Genomic DNA, 20,661 nt, shown 5'->3' on the forward strand with positions numbered 1-20,661 from the left:
CACCAATTGTGTATCATCAGCATATGAGCATATATCGAATCCCCATTCCCTACTGATGTCTGCCAGGGAATAGACCTATATATTAAAGAGAGTGGGTCTCAAGGTGGCTCCCTGTGGAGCTCCGTAATCAATTCTTTTTGCAGTGGAGGAGTAGGAACCCATTTGGATTATCTGGGTTCGATTTTTAAAGAAAGACGCAAACCATGCTAGGGCTTTTGAACAAAGCCCTTTTTCATGAAGGATTTGTAATAGTTTATTGTGGGATACAGTGTTGAAAGCCGCAGTGAGGTCCAAAAGGATCAGTGCTACAGATCTGCCTTGATCAACCAGTGACCTGATATCTGACGCAGCAAGCAGGGTGGACTCGGTGCTGTTGTTGGCCCTAAATCTAGTTTGTGAAGGATCTAGTAAATTATTGGTTTCAATAAAAGTGGTAAGTTGTCTCTTGACCAATCTCTCCAAAGGTTTAGACAAGTATGGTAGTTGAGAGGTTGGCCTATAGTTGGCTGGGTCATACATTTCAAGACCTGGTTTCTTTAGTAGGAGAAAAACCACTGTTTTCTTCCATATATCTGGAAAAGACACAAGCTCTAGGGATTAGTTGAGGGCTTTGGTGACCTGGGGGCATAATACTGACACCAGATGGGAAAATATGAATGCGGGCACGGGTCTAGGGGAGTTCCTGCCTTAACCTCTGTCATGGCTTTAGCCAGTCTTTCTTTTGAGAAAGGCGTCAGACCGTGGAGATGAGCATGGGCTGCAGGATGAGGTGCTAACTTTTCCTAGACCATATTGTCATCATCGTTGGGAATATTAAAGGTTGCATACATTTTTTTCACCTTATCTATAAAAAAGTTGTAGAGTAGCTCGCAATTCTCAGACTTGGTTGCCGTAGATTGAGACAGCGAGGTAGGCTTCCAAAGTTCCTGAATTACTTTGTAGAGTTCTTTAGATGAACTACCATTTTCTTAAATCCTTTTTATGCAATACTTTGTTTTAGCATCCTTCAGGGCACCATGATACATTTTTTGTTCAGCTAGATAACTATGTCTGTCTATGCTAGTTTTTGAGAGTCTCCATTTGTGTTCCTCGATTCTGCACTTCCTTTTCATAAGTTTTAATTTCAATGTATACCACTTTTCTGATTGGGTTTTATTAGCCAATTTACGAATAAGTTTGGTAGCACACTGATCAAATGTTTTTTCGATATCTTGTTGTAGCTGTGCAGCTACTGTGTGTAGAATTCTGATAAAATAAGCTAGAGTCATGGGGAAAGGAGGCACTAAATGATTCCTCAGTGATTTGATTCCAGGCCCTAGTCCTTGACTGATAAATTGTTTCAGCATTCGATAAATTGTTGGGTAGGCTGAAAGAAAAGGTGATTAGGAAGTGATCCATCCAGGATAGGGGTTTAATCTCTTGAATGTTCATGGTTTCTGTGTTGGAGAACAATGAATCTAAGGTGTGGCCGGCCACATGAGTTGGTTTAGTAATCCTCTGGGTTAGTTGCAGTATAGCCATATCGTCATCCAAGTGTTTAACGCCCGGATTTGTGAGTTTTTCGTAATGAAGATTAAAATCCCCTATAACTAAAAGCTGATTTTGTTTTAAGCAGAGGGGGAGAAGTTGTGTTAGCATGTTAGTACTTAGGCCAGGATGGTAGCCTGGCGGGTTGTAAATGACCGTCCCTCCAAATAGTTTACAGTCACCTGCAGAAGCTAGAATCTCATGTGTGCCTGCTTGAGTGACTTTAGTAGGAACACAGGTGAGGTGATCTTTATATAAAATTGCTATCCCCCCTCCTCTCTTACCGCCTTTTTAGAAATGCAATTAAAATTCAATTAGGGTAAAATGGTAGAAATGCGATTAAAATTCAGTTTATCAATACGAATTATGCAAATAGCAGGTTTAAAATATCTTGTTTTGATAAGTCTACGTATGAATATTACCGTACTTTCCCACAGCACTGCACTCATCTTTGCCTGCCCACCAAGAGGCAGTAAACAGTGCGGTTGTGCATGGACTGTATGATCTTCGGACATACAGTCCACGTAAAGGCATGTAAACCACCATTGCACTGATGGGCGTTATTTAACACGAGTGACCTTTCACAGTTGTGTCAGTCAGCTCTAAACTGTAGTTTGCCTCCTCCCTTGGAAATACGTGCAGACACCCAGTACTGTGTCATGTCAGCGAACAGGGCCTTTTGGTGGATTTATTTTAAGCTGGGCTGTCTAACATTCAGTTGCTTGGCACCGGTTGACAGAGTTAATTTGTTAAATCCAGCAGTGACATTTGTATTCTTGGTTGCAGATACCAGTAGCTGCATCCTCTCTTCTATAGCTCCTGCCGCCTCCCCTTGATACCACAACACCGGTCTTCTGTCCCTAGAGGGACTGGAAGCAATTATCAGATTCACGCACTCTGCACAAACCGGATTCCAGCGCATTTCTCAGCCTGACACCGAGCAGACTGAGACCCGTGCTCCTCTCTGGGTCTGTACTGACATGCCATGAGCCACGCACATTCTGCAAGCAGCCTTTAAGAATAACAAGTGTGGGTTACTGGTGTACACTTATAGCCAAAGTACCTTACACACAGCCCTTCTGTGTTCTGGAATTGTACGTTCTGTTTAGAGGCATTTCTGTATCACACACTTATTATTAGCACCCTGTCAAAACTGATATTCAGTTTTATCTATCTCTGAAGGATGAATGGCTTAGTGTACCATGCCGAGGCTTCAACCAGGGACCTGCAGGTCACACACTGCTCTCAGCAGCAGTTGTTCAAGCCATAGGCTATCTTAACGGCTGAAAAACTCTTAGAGGGCACAAGCTAACCTACTCCATCATCACACCTTACCCACTGAACATTCACAAAATCCTTCCTCCGCAAAAAAGTAACCCTGTTCCAAAATACCAGCCCAGTGACTTGACCACACTATGTGATCTTTTACAAATCTCGCTGGTTCCCTATTCTGTCAAAGATGAGAGGAGCTTAGAAATGGGCTTTAAAGTGCTACATAAATGACACTGCACCCTTTAAAGATACAGTCTATCTTTTCTTCTGGTACGTTTCTGGCAAATAAGGCACGTTGGGAATGTACATTGTAATTAAAAGTCTTGATGCGGTGTATGTTTTGTGTTTCTTTGTGTCCTCGCCTTGGTAGCTGTCAGCCGTGCTCTGTTATGCGTTGAGATGGCATTGTCTCTTTGGTTGATCTATTGTTGTCAAACTGCAGGGTTGTTCATTTATGGAAAATGTATTTTCTCTAAGCGCTCCCATTGTTTCCATATCTCAATACTAGACCACAGAGAACGGGCCCAGGGTCACAAACTTGTCATGAGTGGGTTGCTGGGATTACAATTGAGATATTTTGATTCTGCAGCCCACAATTTGTCTATTATTTTGCATCTCCCTTATTATTGGGTTAAGTTTGATTGAGTACAAATTGAACCGGTTGCTGTTTCTTCGAGTGTCTGTAATATATATTATTTTCCACGGTTCTATTCAATATTTTTTTTAATGTTTTCTTCATTTGGCACTGAATTGTAAAATGATGTTGCAGAGGTGTAATTCCAGAGTGCTCTATTATGTGGGAAAGTCCTGTTTAAGTGAAAATAAAATTGTGTTGTGCTTTTTGAAATGATTTGAGTGAATATGGCAAGCCTACCCCCATACGGGTCAAAAGCAGTCTATGCTGCAGAGCCGCGTTGCAATACCCTTCACATTGATACTTTCATCATTTCTTCGGTAATTGAAATTAGGGAGGGCTGTTGGGTGCTTCAAAGGATCCCTTTTATTGTGAAAGGAAATGAGTATAAGCGCTGCTTGGAGAATTGTGTGGACGTTGTGCATGGTTGAAGGGGTTGGAAGTGCGTGCACCCGCCCTTTTTGTGCCATAAATCACTGGGGCATGTGTCAATGTGTGCATGATTATATTCTTGTTTCAGGCACAAACCTAACCTTACACCCAATAGTATATTGGTTTCTTTTTGCGTGCCAAGGATGTCAGCTGAACAAGCGATGGACAGTTTTGCCAGTCACTGTCTTTGTTAGAACAGATTCACAATTGATTTATTAACCTTCCTGCTTTCTCAAATTTGCTTGAAAATGCACCATTTGCCCACTCTTTTTTTCAACATTTTCTTGGGGGGAGAACCCCCCCAAACCTCCCGTAGGTGATGCGGACTCGCTCGTTATGCTCGCTCTCTACAGTGCTGTAAGACACTTGTTTTACACCCCACCACTTTCAAATGTCACCAGTCGCAACTGCAGAGGTCACAATTGTTTGCCAGACTCTTCAAGAGTTTCTGGTGGAGATACTGACTAATGATTATATTCAAGTTGAAAAACCAGACAAACGGCTGAGCCCTCCAGACAGACTTTATGAATTGGACATACGAATCAAGGGCAGCATAACATTCTCTATTAAAGTAATATTCTGGCAGAATTTGTCAAAGGCTTATGACATTTTGTTGGCTGAGGTAGATGGGCTGCCTGAGTTTGTTAGAAAAGTTCCACAAGGGGAAGAGGTAATATTACCATCCATCTTAATTCTTGTTCCTGTGAAAGTTAAAGAAGTGTATGCTACAGAATGCGCTCTTGCACAAGCCCCTGTGTTATATTGCAACCAAGCAGGCTGGGATAAGGACTCACCTAATATTATACCCGTGAGGACCAGCCCTATTAAGCATGAAGCTGGACAACATGTTAGGGATATTCTAACACAATTAAAATATCAAGGCATGATTGAGTATTGTATATCTTCAATGCAATGAATAATCCTCTATTTCCTGTTGCCAAACCCAATCATTCCTTTTGTTTATTATTTGACTATAGACATATGAACAGTCAAAAACACACACCTGAAATACAAAATTCACATAGCACAGCTTTGATGAACAACTTAAAAAAAATTCAAAACTACATTGAACATTTCCATTTTTTTTTCAATGAAAATATAGCGCCTGAAATCAGAGATTGGGCGGTCTTTACCACTTTGGGGTCCCAAAGAAAATTTGTTGACTCATATAAGGACAGTCCAGGACTGTTTGCTTCCCGTGTAACAGCAACTGACCCAGATGCTTTGTCATACATTGACGACATTTACCTCACAGATGAAGATTTAAAAGGGGAACAGCCATTACAATGCGGGTTTTACCACACGTTTCTTTTACATCGCATGCGTTACAAGGCATGCGATGTTACAACGCGTGGTAAAACCACGCATACCATCACATCACATGCGCTTTTACAACACATGCCGTGTAATGGCGGCGGCGATGGCGGGGTTGGCTATTCACGTCGTTGTGAGGAAACTTAGGCTATTTCCTCACAACCACGTGAAGCAAGCAGGAAGGAGGAAGCACGATGCGACGGCGACCCTGGATAGGAGAGTGGTAAGGGGGTTTGTGCATGGGGTGGGAGTTACTTTTGTAGGGTTTAGGGTAGTTTAAAAGTAGTGTGGTAATGTTTATGTTGTGTGTGTGTTTTAAAAAAATGTTTTAGTGTGTGTTGTGATGTTGTCATGTTTGTTTAGTGTAGTGTTTTGGGGAGAGTAGTGTAGTGATTTAGGTTTTAGGGTAGTGTAGTGTTGTAGTGTTTCTTTATTGTAGCGTATTAGGGTTTAGGGTAGTGTAGGGGTGGGAGTAGTGTGGGTAGTTAAGTAGTGTTTGCGATTTAGGGTAGTGTAGGGGTGGGAGTGGGGTGGGAGTAGTGTGGGCACCGTAGTAGTGCTTTAGGTTCTAGGGTAGTGTAGGGGTGGGAGTAGTGTAGGTAGCGTAGTAGTGTTTTAGGGTTTAGGGTAGTGTAGGGGTGGGAGTAGTGTGGGTAGCAAAGTAGTGTTTTAGGGTTTAGGGTAGTGTAAGGGTGGGAGTAGTGTGGGTAGCGTAGTAGTGTATTAGGTTTTAGGGTAGTGTAGGGGTGGGAGTAGTGTGTAGTGTAGTAGTGTTTTAGGGTTTAGGGTAGTGTAAGAATAGGAGTAGTGTGGGTAGCGTAGTAGTGTTTTAGGGTTTAGGGTAGTGTAGGGGTGGGAGTAGTGTGGGTAGCGTAGTAGTGTTTTAGGGTTTAGGGTAGTGTAGGGGTGGGAGTAGTGTGGGTAGCGTAGTAGTGTTTTAGGGTTTAGGGTAGTGTAGGGGTGGGAGTAGTGTGGGTAGCGTAGTAGTGTTTTAGGGTTTAGGGTAGTGTAGGGGTAGGAGTATTGTGGGTAGCGTAGTAGTGTTTTAGGGTTTAGGGTAGTGTAGGGGTGGGAGTAGTGTGGGCAGTGTAGTAGTGTTTTAGGGTTTAGGGTAGTGTAGGGGTGGGAGTAGTGTGGGTAGCGTAGTAGTGTTTTAGGGTTTAGGGTAGTGTGGGGGTGGGAGTAGTGTGGGTAGTGTAGTAGTGTTTTAGGGTTTAGGGTAGTGTAGGGGTGGGAGTAGTGTAGGGGTGGGAGTAGTGTGGGTAGTGTTGTGGTGTAGTAGTGTTTTAGGGTTTAGGGTAGTGTAAGGGTGGGAGTAGTGTAGGGGTGGGAGTAGTGTCGGTAGTGTTGTAGTGTAGTAGTGTTTTAGGGTTTAGGGTAGTGTAAGGGTAGGAGTAGTGTGGGTAGCGTAGTAGTGTAGTAGTGTTTTAGGGTAGTGTAGGGGTGGGAGTAGTGTGGGTAGCGTAGTAGTGTTTTAGGGTTTATGGTAGTGTAGGGGTGAGAGTAGTGTGGGTAGCGTAGTAGTATTTTAGGGTTTAGGGTAGTGTAGGGGTGGGAGTAGTGTGGGTAGTGTTGTGGTATAGTAGTGTAGTAGTGTTTTAGGGTAGTGTAGGGGTGGGAGTAGTGTGGGTAGTGTAGTAGTGTTTTAGGGTGGTGTAGGGGTGGGAGTAGTGTGGGTAGCATAGTAGTGTTTTAGCGTTTAGGGTAGTGTAGGGGTGGGAGTAGTGTGGGTAGTGTTGTGGTATAGTAGTGTTTTAGGGTTTAGGGTAGTGTAAGGGTAGGAGTAGTGTGGGTAGCATAGTAGTGTTTTAGGGTTTAGGGTAGTGTAAGGGTGGGAGTAGTGTGGGTAACGTAGTAGTGTTTTAGGGTTTAGGGTAGTCTAGGGGTGGGAGTAGTGTGGGTAGCGTAGTAGTGTTTTAGGGTTTAGGGTAGTGTACAGGTGGGAGTAGTGTGGGTAGCGTAGTAGTGTTTTAGGGTTTAGGGTAGTGTTGGGGTGGGAGTAGTGTGGGTAGCGTAGTAGTGTTTTAGGGTTTAGGGTAGTGTAGGGGTGGGAGTAGTGTGGGTAACGTAGTAGTGTTTTATGGTTTAGGGTAGTGTAAGGGCGGGACTAGTGTGGGTAGCGTAGTAGTGTTTTATGGTTTAGGATAGTGTAAGGGTGGGACTAGTGTGGGTAGCGTAGTAGTGTTTTAGTGTTTAGGGTAGTGTAGGGGTGGGAGTAGTGGGGGTAGCGTAGTAGTGTTTTAGGGTTTAGGGTAGTGTAAGGGTGGGAGTAGTGTAGTAGTGGTTTATGGTAGTGTAAGGGTGGTAGTAGTGTGGGTAGTGTAGTAGTGTGGCAGTGTTTTTGGGTTGGGGCAGTGTAGGGGTGGGAGTATTCTGTTGTGTAGGTGTAGGGATAGGGATGTTACTTACCTTGCATACTTTTACCACAAGTATAGCTTTACCACGCATGCCTTTGCGTTGTAATGGCATGCGTGGTAAAAGTATGCAATGTTATGGCATGCGATGTCATTGACATTGCGTACTAATACCCGCGTTGTAATGGCATGTATGGTATTAGTATGCGATGTAATGACATACATCCATCAATGGGAACAGCCATTACAACGCAGGTTTTACAATGCGTTGCTTTTACATCGCATGCGTTACAATGGATGCGATGGTACAACGCGTGGTAAAACCACGCATACCATTACATCGCATGCGCTTTTACAACGCATGCGATGTAATGTATAATGGCGTTGGGGGCGGCTATTCAAGTTGTTGTGAGGAAACTTAGGCTGTTTCCTCACAACGACGTGAAGCAAGCAGGAAGGAGGAAGCAGGATCCGACGGCGACGCTGGATAGGAGAGAGGTAAGGGGGTTTGTGCATGGGGTAGGGGTTACCTTTGTAGGGGTTAGGATAGTTTAAAAGTAGTGTGGTAATGTTTGTGTTGTGTGTGTGTTTTTTAAAAACGTTTTAGTGTGTGTTGTGGTGTTGTCGATTTTGTTTAGTGTAGTGTATTGGGGAAGGTAGTGTAGTGTTTATGTAGTGTAGTGATTTAGGTTTTAGGGTAGTGTCGTGTTGTAGTGTTTGTTTATTGTAGCATATTAGGGTTTAGGGTAGTGTAGGGATGGGAGTAGTGTGGGTAGCGTAGTAGTGTTTTAGGGTTTAGGGTAGTGTGGGGTGGGAGTAGTGTGGGTAGCCTAGTAGTGTTTTAGGGTTTAGGGTAGTGTAGGGGTGGGAGTAGTGTGGGTAGCGTAGTAGTGTTTTAGGGTTTAGGGTAGTGTAGGGGTGGGAGTAGTGTGGGTAGCGTAGTAGTGTTTTAGGGTTTAGGGTAGTGTAGGGGTGGGAGTAGTGTGGGTAGCATAGTAGTGTTTTAGGGTTTAGGGTAGTGTAAGGGTGGGAGTAGTGTGGGTAGCGTAGTAGTGTATTAGGTTTTAGGGTAGTGTAGGGGTGGGAGTAGTGTGTAGTGTAGTAGTGTTTTAGGGTTTAGGGTAGTGTAAGAATAGGAGTAGTGTGGGTAGCGTAGTAGTGTTTTAGGGTTTAGGGTAGTGTAGGGGTGGGAGTAGTGTGGGTAGCGTAGTAGTGTTTTAGGGTTTAGGGTAGTGTAGGGGTGGGAGTAGTGTGGGTAGCGTAGTAGTGTTTTAGGGTTTAGGGTAGTGTAGGGGTGGGAGTAGTGTGGGTAGCGTAGTAGTGTTTTAGGGTTTAGGGTAGTGTAGGGGTAGGAGTATTGTGGGTAGCGTAGTAGTGTTTTAGGGTTTAGGGTAGTGTAGGGGTGGGAGTAGTGTGGGCAGTGTAGTAGTGTTTTAGGGTTTAGGGTAGTGTAGGGGTGGGAGTAGTGTGGGTAGCGTAGTAGTGTTTTAGGGTTTAGGGTAGTGTGGGGGTGGGAGTAGTGTGGGTAGTGTAGTAGTGTTTTAGGGTTTAGGGTAGTGTAGGGGTGGGAGTAGTGTAGGGGTGGGAGTAGTGTGGGTAGTGTTGTGGTGTAGTAGTGTTTTAGGGTTTAGGGTAGTGTAAGGGTGGGAGTAGTGTAGGGGTGGGAGTAGTGTCGGTAGTGTTGTAGTGTAGTAGTGTTTTAGGGTTTAGGGTAGTGTAAGGGTAGGAGTAGTGTGGGTAGCGTAGTAGTGTAGTAGTGTTTTAGGGTAGTGTAGGGGTGGGAGTAGTGTGGGTAGCGTAGTAGTGTTTTAGGGTTTATGGTAGTGTAGGGGTGAGAGTAGTGTGGGTAGCGTAGTAGTATTTTAGGGTTTAGGGTAGTGTAGGGGTGGGAGTAGTGTGGGTAGTGTTGTGGTATAGTAGTGTAGTAGTGTTTTAGGGTAGTGTAGGGGTGGGAGTAGTGTGGGTAGTGTAGTAGTGTTTTAGGGTGGTGTAGGGGTGGGAGTAGTGTGGGTAGCATAGTAGTGTTTTAGCGTTTAGGGTAGTGTAGGGGTGGGAGTAGTGTGGGTAGTGTTGTGGTATAGTAGTGTTTTAGGGTTTAGGGTAGTGTAAGGGTAGGAGTAGTGTGGGTAGCATAGTAGTGTTTTAGGGTTTAGGGTAGTGTAAGGGTGGGAGTAGTGTGGGTAACGTAGTAGTGTTTTAGGGTTTAGGGTAGTCTAGGGGTGGGAGTAGTGTGGGTAGCGTAGTAGTGTTTTAGGGTTTAGGGTAGTGTACAGGTGGGAGTAGTGTGGGTAGCGTAGTAGTGTTTTAGGGTTTAGGGTAGTGTTGGGGTGGGAGTAGTGTGGGTAGCGTAGTAGTGTTTTAGGGTTTAGGGTAGTGTAGGGGTGGGAGTAGTGTGGGTAACGTAGTAGTGTTTTATGGTTTAGGGTAGTGTAAGGGCGGGACTAGTGTGGGTAGCGTAGTAGTGTTTTATGGTTTAGGATAGTGTAAGGGTGGGACTAGTGTGGGTAGCGTAGTAGTGTTTTAGTGTTTAGGGTAGTGTAGGGGTGGGAGTAGTGGGGGTAGCGTAGTAGTGTTTTAGGGTTTAGGGTAGTGTAAGGGTGGGAGTAGTGTAGTAGTGGTTTATGGTAGTGTAAGGGTGGTAGTAGTGTGGGTAGTGTAGTAGTGTGGCAGTGTTTTTGGGTTGGGGCAGTGTAGGGGTGGGAGTATTCTGTTGTGTAGGTGTAGGGATAGGGATGTTACTTACCTTGCATACTTTTACCACAAGTATAGCTTTACCACGCATGCCTTTGCGTTGTAATGGCATGCGTGGTAAAAGTATGCAATGTTATGGCATGCGATGTCATTGACATTGCGTACTAATACCCGCGTTGTAATGGCATGTATGGTATTAGTATGCGATGTAATGACATACATCCATCAATGGGAACAGCCATTACAACGCAGGTTTTACAATGCGTTGCTTTTACATCGCATGCGTTACAATGGATGCGATGGTACAACGCGTGGTAAAACCACGCATACCATTACATCGCATGCGCTTTTACAACGCATGCGATGTAATGTATAATGGCGTTGGGGGCGGCTATTCAAGTTGTTGTGAGGAAACTTAGGCTGTTTCCTCACAACGACGTGAAGCAAGCAGGAAGGAGGAAGCAGGATCCGACGGCGACGCTGGATAGGAGAGAGGTAAGGGGGTTTGTGCATGGGGTAGGGGTTACCTTTGTAGGGGTTAGGATAGTTTAAAAGTAGTGTGGTAATGTTTGTGTTGTGTGTGTGTTTTTTAAAAACGTTTTAGTGTGTGTTGTGGTGTTGTCGATTTTGTTTAGTGTAGTGTATTGGGGAAGGTAGTGTAGTGTTTATGTAGTGTAGTGATTTAGGTTTTAGGGTAGTGTCGTATTGTAGTGTTTGTTTATTGTAGCATATTAGGGTTTAGGGTAGTGTAGGGATGGGAGTAGTGTGGGTAGCGTAGTAGTGTTTTAGGGTTTAGGGTAGTGTGGGGTGGGAGTAGTGTGGGTAGCCTAGTAGTGTTTTAGGGTTTAGGGTAGTGTAGGGGTGGGAGTAGTGTGGGTAGCGTAGTAGTGTTTTAGGGTTTAGGGTAGTGTAGGGGTGGGAGTAGTGTGGGTAGCGTAGTAGTGTTTTAGGGTTTAGGGTAGTGTAGGGGTGGGAGTAGTGTGGGTAGCATAGTAGTGTTTTAGGGTTTAGGGTAGTGTAAGGGTGGGAGTAGTGTGGGTAGCGTAGTAGTGTATTAGGTTTTAGGGTAGTGTAGGGGTGGGAGTAGTGTGTAGTGTAGTAGTGTTTTAGGGTTTAGGGTAGTGTAAGAATAGGAGTAGTGTGGGTAGCGTAGTAGTGTTTTAGGGTTTAGGGTAGTGTAGGGGTGGGAGTAGTGTGGGTAGCGTAGTAGTGTTTTAGGGTTTAGGGTAGTGTAGGGGTGGGAGTAGTGTGGGTAGCGTAGTAGTGTTTTAGGGTTTAGGGTAGTGTAGGGGTGGGAGTAGTGTGGGTAGCGTAGTAGTGTTTTAGGATTTAGGGTAGTGTAGGGGTAGGAGTATTGTGGGTAGCGTAGTAGTGTTTTAGGGTTTAGGGTAGTGTAGGGGTGGGAGTAGTGTGGGCAGTGTAGTAGTGTTTTAGGGTTTAGGGTAGTGTAGGGGTGGGAGTAGTGTGGGTAGCGTAGTAGTGTTTTAGGGTTTAGGGTAGTGTGGGGGTGGGAGTAGTGTGGGTAGTGTAGTAGTGTTTTAGGGTTTAGGGTAGTGTAGGGGTGGGAGTAGTGTAGGGGTGGGAGTAGTGTGGGTAGTGTTGTGGTGTAGTAGTGTTTTAGGGTTTAGGGTAGTGTAAGGGTGGGAGTAGTGTAGGGGTGGGAGTAGTGTCGGTAGTGTTGTAGTGTAGTAGTGTTTTAGGGTTTAGGGTAGTGTAAGGGTAGGAGTAGTGTGGGTAGCGTAGTAGTGTAGTAGTGTTTTAGGGTAGTGTAGGGGTGGGAGTAGTGTGGGTAGCGTAGTAGTGTTTTAGGGTTTATGGTAGTGTAGGGGTGAGAGTAGTGTGGGTAGCGTAGTAGTATTTTAGGGTTTAGGGTAGTGTAGGGGTGGGAGTAGTGTGGGTAGTGTTGTGGTATAGTAGTGTAGTAGTGTTTTAGGGTAGTGTAGGGGTGGGAGTAGTGTGGGTAGTGTAGTAGTGTTTTAGGGTGGTGTAGGGGTGGGAGTAGTGTGGGTAGCATAGTAGTGTTTTAGCGTTTAGGGTAGTGTAGGGGTGGGAGTAGTGTGGGTAGTGTTTTGGTATAGTAGTGTTTTAGGGTTTAGGGTAGTGTAAGGGTAGGAGTAGTGTGGGTAGCATAGTAGTGTTTTAGGGTTTAGGGTAGTGTAAGGGTGGGAGTAGTGTGGGTAACGTAGTAGTGTTTTAGGGTTTAGGGTAGTCTAGGGGTGGGAGTAGTGTGGGTAGCGTAGTAGTGTTTTAGGGTTTAGGGTAGTGTACAGGTGGGAGTAGTGTGGGTAGCGTAGTAGTGTTTTAGGGTTTAGGGTAGTGTTGGGGTGGGAGTAGTGTGGGTAGCGTAGTAGTGTTTTAGGGTTTAGGGTAGTGTAGGGGTGGGAGTAGTGTGGGTAACTTAGTAGTGTTTTATGGTTTAGGGTAGTGTAAGGGTGGGACTAGTGTGGGTAGCGTAGTAGTGTTTTATGGTTTAGGATAGTGTAAGGGTGGGACAAGTGTGGGTAGCGTAGTAGTGTTTTAGTGTTTAGGGTAGGGGTGGGAGTAGTGGGGGTAGCGTAGTAGTGTTTTAGGGTTTAGGGTAGTGTAAGGGTGGGAGTAGTGTAGTAGTGGTTTATGGTAGTGTAAGGGTGGTAGTAGTGTGGGTAGTGTAGTAGTGTGGCAGTGTTTTTGGGTTGGGGCAGTGTAGGGGTGGGAGTATTCTGTTGTGTAGGTGTAGGGATAGGGATGTTACTTACCTTGCATACTTTTACCACAAGTATAGCTTTACCACGCATGCCTTTGCGTTGTAATGGCATGCGTGGTAAAAGTATGCAATGTTATGGCATGCGATGTCATTGACATTGCGTACTAATACCCGCGTTGTAATGGCATGTATGGTATTAGTATGCGATGTAATGACATACATCCATCAATGGGAACAGCCATTACAACGCAGGTTTTACAATGCGTTGCTTTTACATCGCATGCGTTACAATGGATGCGATGGTACAACGCGTGGTAAAACCACGCATACCATTACATCGCATGCGCTTTTACAACGCATGCGATGTAATGTATAATGGCGGTGGGGGCGGCTATTCAAGTTGTTGTGAGGAAACTTAGGCTGTTTCCTCACAACGACGTGAAGCAAGCAGGAAGGAGGAAGCAGGATCCGACGGCGACGCTGGATAGGAGAGAGGTAAGGGGGTTTGTGCATGGGGTAGGGGTTACCTTTGTAGGGGTTAGGATAGTTTAAAAGTAGTGTGGTAATGTTTGTGTTGTGTGTGTGTTTTTTAAAAACGTTTTAGTGTGTGTTGTGGTGTTGTCGATTTTGTTTAGTGTAGTGTATTGGGGAAGGTAGTGTAGTGTTTATGTAGTGTAGTGATTTAGGTTTTAGGGTAGTGTCGTGTTGTAGTGTTTGTTTATTGTAGCATATTAGGGTTTAGGGTAGTGTAGGGATGGGAGTAGTGTGGGTAGCGTAGTAGTGTTTTAGGGTTTAGGGTAGTGTGGGGTGGGAGTAGTGTGGGTAGCCTAGTAGTGTTTTAGGGTTTAGGGTAGTGTAGGGGTGGGAGTAGTGTGGGTAGCGTAGTAGTGTTTTAGGGTTTAGGGTAGTGTAGGGGTGGGAGTAGTGTGGGTAGTGTTGTAGGGTTTTAGGGTTTAGGGCCGTGTAAGGGTAGGAGTAGTGTGGGTAACGTAGTAGTGTTTTAGGGTTTAGGGTAGTGTAAGGATGGGAGTAGTGTGGGTAGCGTAGTAGTGTTTTAGGGTTTAGGGTAGTGTAGGGGTGGGAGTAGTGTGGGTAGCGTAGTAGTGTTTTAGGGTTTAGGGTAGTGTGGGGTGGGAGTAGTGTGGGTAGCCTAGTAGTGTTTTAGGGTTTAGGGTAGTGTAGGGGTGGGAGTAGTGTGGGTAGCGTAGTAGTGTTTTAGGGTTTAGGGTAGTGTAGGGGTGGGAGTAGTGTGGGTAGTGTTGTAGGGTTTTAGGGTTTAGGGCCGTGTAAGGGTAGTAGTGTGGGTAACGTAGTAGTGTTTTAGGGTTTAGGGTAGTGTAAGGATGGGAGTAGTGTGGGTAGCGTAGTAGTGTTTTAGGGTTTAGGGTAGTGTAGGGGTGGGAGTAGTGTGGGTAGCGTAGTAGTGTTTTAGGGTTTAGGGTAGTGTAGGGGTGGGAGTATTGCGGGTAGCGTAGTAGTGTTTTAGGGTTTAGGGTAGTGTAGGGGTGGGAGTAGTGTGGGCAGTGTAGTAGTGTTTTAGGGTTTAGGGTAGTGTAGGGGTGGGAGTAGTGTGGGTAGCGTAGTAGTGTTTTAGGGTTTAGGGTAGTGTGGGGGTGGGAGTAGTGTGGGTAGTGTAGTAGTGTTTTAGGGTTTAGGGTAGTGTAGGGGTGGGAGTAGTGTAGGGGTGGGAGTAGTGTGGGTAGTGTTGTGGTGTAGTAGTGTTTTAGGGTTTAGGGTAGTGTAAGGGTGGGAGTAGTGTAGGGGTGGGAGTAGTGTCGGTAGTGTTGTAGTGTAGTAGTGTTTTAGGGTTTAGGGTAGTGTAAGGGTAGGAGTAGTGTGGGTAGCGTAGTAGTGTAGTAGTGTTTTAGGGTAGTGTAGGGGTGGGAGTAGTGTGGGTAGCGTAGTAGTGTTTTAGGGTTTATGGTAGTGTAGGGGTGAGAGTAGTGTGGGTAGCGTAGTAGTATTTTAGGGTTTAGGGTAGTGTAGGGGTGGGAGTAGTGTGGGTAGTGTTGTGGTATAGTAGTGTAGTAGTGTTTTAGGGTAGTGTAGGGGTGGGAGTAGTGTGGGTAGTGTAGTAGTGTTTTAGGGTGGTGTAGGGGTGGGAGTAGTGTGGGTAGCATAGTAGTGTTTTAGCGTTTAGGGTAGTGTAGGGGTGGGAGTAGTGTGGGTAGTGTTGTGGTATAGTAGTGTTTTAGGGTTTAGGGTAGTGTAAGGGTAGGAGTAGTGTGGGTAGCATAGTAGTGTTTTAGGGTTTAGGGTAGTGTAAGGGTGGGAGTAGTGTGGGTAACGTAGTAGTGTTTTAGGGTTTAGGGTAGTCTAGGGGTGGGAGTAGTGTGGGTAGCGTAGTAGTGTTTTAGGGTTTAGGGTAGTGTACAGGTGGGAGTAGTGTGGGTAGCGTAGTAGTGTTTTAGGGTTTAGGGTAGTCTAGGGGTGGGAGTAGTGTGGGTAGCGTAGTAGTGTTTTAGGGTTTAGGGTAGTGTTGGGGTGGGAGTAGTGTGGGTAGCGTAGTAGTGTTTTAGGGTTTAGGGTAGTGTAGGGGTGGGAGTAGTGTGGGTAACGTAGTAGTGTTTTATGGTTTAGGGTAGTGTAAGGGCGGGACTAGTGTGGGTAGCGTAGTAGTGTTTTATGGTTTAGGATAGTGTAAGGGTGGGACTAGTGTGGGTAGCGTAGTAGTGTTTTAGTGTTTAGGGTAGTGTAGGGGTGGGAGTAGTGGGGGTAGCGTAGTAGTGTTTTAGGGTTTAGGGTAGTGTAAGGGTGGGAGTAGTGTAGTAGTGGTTTATGGTAGTGTAAGGGTGGTAGTAGTGTGGGTAGTGTAGTAGTGTGGCAGTGTTTTTGGGTTGGGGCAGTGTAGGGGTGGGAGTATTCTGTTGTGTAGGTGTAGGGATAGGGATGTTACTTACCTTGCATACTTTTACCACAAGTATAGCTTTACCACGCATGCCTTTGCGTTGTAATGGCATGCGTGGTAAAAGTATGCAATGTTATGGCATGCGATGTCATTGACATTGCGTACTAATACCCGCGTTGTAATGGCATGTATGGTATTAGTATGCGATGTAATGACATACATCCATCAATAGGAACAGCCATTACAACGCAGGTTTTACAATGCGTTGCTTTTACATCGCATGCGTTACAATGGATGCGATGGTACAACGCGTGGTAAAACCACGCATACCATTACATCGCATGCGCTTTTACAACGCATGCGATGTAATGTATAATGGCGGTGGGGGCGGCTATTCAAGTTGTTGTGAGGAAACTTAGGCTGTTTCCTCACAACGACGTGAAACAAGCAGGAAGGAGGAAGCAGGATCCGACGGCGACGCTGGATAGGAGAGAGGTAAGGGGGTTTGTGCATGGGGTAGGGGTTACCTTTGTAGGGGTTAGGATAGTTTAAAAGTAGTGTGGTAATGTTTGTGTTGTGTGTGTGTTTTTTAAAAACGTTTTAGTGTGTGTTGTGGTGTTGTCGATTTTGTTTAGTGTAGTGTATTGGGGAAGGTAGTGTAGTGTTTATGTAGTGTAGTGATTTAGGTTTTAGGGTAGTGTCGTGTTGTAGTGTTTGTTTATTGTAGCATATTAGGGTTTAGGGTAGTGTAGGGATGGGAGTAGTGTGGGTAGCGTAGTAGTGTTTTAGGGTTTAGGGTAGTGTGGGGTGGGAGTAGTGTGGGTAGCCTAGTAGTGTTTTAGGGTTTAGGGTAGTGTAGGGGTGGGAGTAGTGTGGGTAGCGTAGTAGTGTTTTAGGGTTTAGGGTAGTGTAGGGGTGGGAGTAGTGTGGGTAGTGTTGTAGGGTTTTAGGGTTTAGGGCCGTGTAAGGGTAGGAGTAGTGTGGGTAACGTAGTAGTGTTTTAGGGTTTAGGGTAGTGTAAGGATGGGAGTAGTGTGGGTAGCGTAGTAGTGTTTTAGGGTTTAGGGTAGTGTAGGGGTGGGAGTAGTGTGGGTAGCGTAGTAGTGTTTTAGGGTTTAGGGTAGTGTGGGGTGGGAGTAGTGTGGGTAGCCTAGTAGTGTTTTAGGGTTTAGGGTAGTGTAGGGGTGGGAGTAGTGTGGGTAGTGTTGTGGTATAGTAGTGTTTTAGGGTTTAGGGTAGTGTAAGGGTAGGAGTAGTGTGGGTAGCATAGTAGTGTTTTAGGGTTTAGGGTAGTGTAAGGGTGGGAGTAGTGTGGGTAACGTAGTAGTGTTTTAGGGTTTAGGGTAGTCTAGGGGTGGGAGTAGTGTGGGTAGCGTAGTAGTGTTTTAGGGTTTAGGGTAGTGTACAGGTGGGAGTAGTGTGGGTAGCGTAGTAGTGTTTTAGGGTTTAGGGTAGTCTAGGGGTGGGAGTAGTGTGGGTAGCGTAGTAATGTTTTAGGGTTTAGGGTAGTGTTGGGGTGGGAGTAGTGTGGGTAGCGTAGTAGTGTTTTAGGGTTTAGGGTAGTGTAGGGGTGGGAGTAGTGTGGGTAACGTAGTAGTGTTTTATGGTTTAGGGTAGTGTAAGGGCGGGACTAGTGTGGGTAGCGTAGTAGTGTTTTATGGTTTAGGATAGTGTAAGGGTGGGACTAGTGTGGGTAGCGTAGTAGTGTTTTAGTGTTTAGGGTAGTGTAGGGGTGGGAGTAGTGGGGGTAGCGTAGTAGTGTTTTAGGGTTTAGGGTAGTGTAAGGGTGGGAGTAGTGTAGTAGTGGTTTATGGTAGTGTAAGGGTGGTAGTAGTGTGGGTAGTGTAGTAGTGTGGCAGTGTTTTTGGGTTGGGGCAGTGTAGGGGTGGGAGTATTCTGTTGTGTAGGTGTAGGGATAGGGATGTTACTTACCTTGCATACTTTTACCACAAGTATAGCTTTACCACGCATGCCTTTGCGTTGTAATGGCATGCGTGGTAAAAGTATGCAATATTATGGCATGCGATGTCATTGACATTGCATACTAATACCCGCGTTGTAATGGCATGTATGGTATTAGTATGCGATGTAATGACATACATCCATCAATGGGAACAGCCATTACAACGCAGGTTTTACAATGCGTTGCTTTTACATCGCATGCGTTACAATGGATGCGATGGTACAACGCGTGGTAAAACCACGCATACCATTACATCGCATGCGCTTTTACAACGCATGCGATGTAATGTATAATGGCGGTGGGGGCGGCTATTCAAGTTGTTGTGAGGAAACTTAGGCTGTTTCCTCACAACGACGTGAAGCAAGCAGGAAGGAGGAAGCAGGATCCGACGGCGACGCTGGATAGGAGAGAGGTAAGGGGGTTTGTGCATGGGGTAGGGGTTACCTTTGTAGGGGTTAGGATAGTTTAAAAGTAGTGTGGTAATGTTTGTGTTGTGTGTGTGTTTTTTAAAAACGTTTTAGTGTGTGTTGTGGTGTTGTCGATTTTGTTTAGTGTAGTGTATTGGGGAAGGTAGTGTAGTGTTTATGTAGTGTAGTGATTTAGGTTTTAGGGTAGTGTCGTGTTGTAGTGTTTGTTTATTGTAGCATATTAGGGTTTAGGGTAGTGTAGGGATGGGAGTAGTGTGGGTAGCATAGTAGTGTTTTAGGGTTTAGGGTAGTGTAGGGGTGGGAGTAGTGTGGGTAGCGTAGTAGTGTTTTAGGGTTTAGGGTAGTGTGGGGTGGGAGTAGTGTGGGTAGCCTAGTAGTGTTTTAGGGTTTAGGGTAGTGTAGGGGTGGGAGTAGTGTGGGTAGCGTAGTAGTGTTTTAGGGTTTAGGGTAGTGTAGGGGTGGGAGTAGTGTGGGTAGTGTTGTAGGGTTTTAGGGTTTAGGGCCGTGTAAGGGTAGGAGTAGTGTGGGTAACGTAGTAGTGTTTTAGGGTTTAGGGTAGTGTAAGGATGGGAGTAGTGTGGGTAGCATAGTAGTGTTTTAGGGTTTAGGGTGGTGTAGGGGTGGGAGTATTGTGGGTAGCGTAGTAGTGTTTTAGGGTTTAGGGTAGTGTAGGGGTGGGAGTAGTGTGGGTAGCATAGTAGTGTTTTAGGGTTTAGGGTAGTGTAAGGGTGGGAGTAGTGTGGGTAGTGTAGTAGTGGTTTAGGGTAGTGTTAGGGTGGAAGTAGGGTGGGCAGTGTAGTAGTGTGGCAATGTTTTTGGGTTGGGGCAGTATAGGGGTGGGAGTAGTCTGTTGTGTAGGTGTAGGCATAGGGATGTTACTTACCTTGCATACTTTTACCACAAGTATAGCTTTACCACGCATGCCTTTGCGTTGTAATGGCATGCGTGGTAAAAGCATACTCGTGGTAAAAGTGTGTGATGTTATGGCATGCAATGTCATTGACATTGCGTACTAATACCCGCGTTGTAATGGCATGCGTGGTATTAATATGCGATGCAATGACATACATCCATTTAAATAATTTTGGGATTTGTTCAACATTGCTATATAAATTACATTTTGGAAAATGTAGATTTGCTTTTATTCGTGTCCGATTTTTAGTATATGAATTATCAAATGAAGGCAGAATCCTTGCCCCACACAGAAGTGTGCTCTTCTCCAAAAACCAAACACATTAAAGAGCTACAATCACTTTCAGGGTTTCTACACTTTGGTTAAACTGTTGTACAATTGAATTTGTCACGATTTTTCAGACCAACATTGGACTTCAGAACATACTGATATTCTCAGAACTTTGCAAACAGACATGCTTACGTACAAACACTTGCACACTCGTGTGAACAAAAGTAATTTAGTCATCTGCATCATTGTGGGTTCTACTGGCTATACATACGTCAGCTTTAATGAAGGTGAAACAAAACGTTTTGCATGGATTGAAATAATTCTTACTGCAGTCCAGACAGCTGTCTTCAAGGAGTGTCCATAGGCTCAGGGGAAACACATAATTGTGGTTTCTCCCTTTCCAGCCTTTGAGGTTGTCACAAAAGCAAGTGTTCTAACACGAAAGACGTACATTCAAGATGCATCCACTGGGCCACCTCCTTGACAGCTACTGATGTAGGTTGGCTTTGATCCTAAATTAGGAACTCAGGAATTTCTCCATTATGAAAAAGAATACCAGTGTTCAATGAAATTTTGCCTCCAGATCAGTATGATCTGTGCTGATGGTTCAGCCCAGCACATGGTTGGTACTAAGTATACATGCTCAGCAGCATGTGCTACTGTGAAGAGCATCATGGAAGATGGTGATTTTCAGGCACAAAACACGCATACAGAAACTTTGCGTGACTGTACCATACAGCTGGCTGAACTGAAAGCTTTTGTACTGGCACTGCAGAATATGGATCCTTAATTCCAGACACTTCTAGTGTGTGATTCGTGTCACTGCATTCAGTCCAATAATGATAATTTACACTTTTTGAGCTTGAATGACTTCAGAGCCTATAAAGGTAGCACTCTCAAGCACTTGTTGTGACGTAGATGAACGGATGTAAGTAGCCATGCCTGTATTTGGTTAGCATGGACAATGCCTAAATAAGGGCTGGATTTCTATGCCTAAATAAGGGCAATGTGAATTGTACCTACATAAGGGCATGCTCTGGAAATTCATACAGAATCTAAATCGATACACAACAGCTTTGGGGAAAGGTCAGAGCTCTTGAAGATACTCTTCCTCGGGCTCATGACATTTACACATTAGGCTATCAATGTGTTGGTAGAAACATTGTATTAGATTCAGTGGTTGATGAAGCTGCCAAAGCAGAAGTTCAGACAGTCTTAGGTGCTGCGATTACTCGTTCACATACAAGAATAGATGATGACATTAAGGCTGCAGTTATTGCTTCTGCTAGTGGCACGCCCCTGAACAAAATTCCACTAAAATACTCTTAGCTG

The sequence above is a fragment of the Lissotriton vulgaris genome, unplaced genomic scaffold (assembly GCF_964263255.1).
Source record: "Lissotriton vulgaris unplaced genomic scaffold, aLisVul1.2 SCAFFOLD_3851, whole genome shotgun sequence".
NCBI classification, from domain to species: domain Eukaryota; kingdom Metazoa; phylum Chordata; class Amphibia; order Caudata; family Salamandridae; genus Lissotriton; species Lissotriton vulgaris.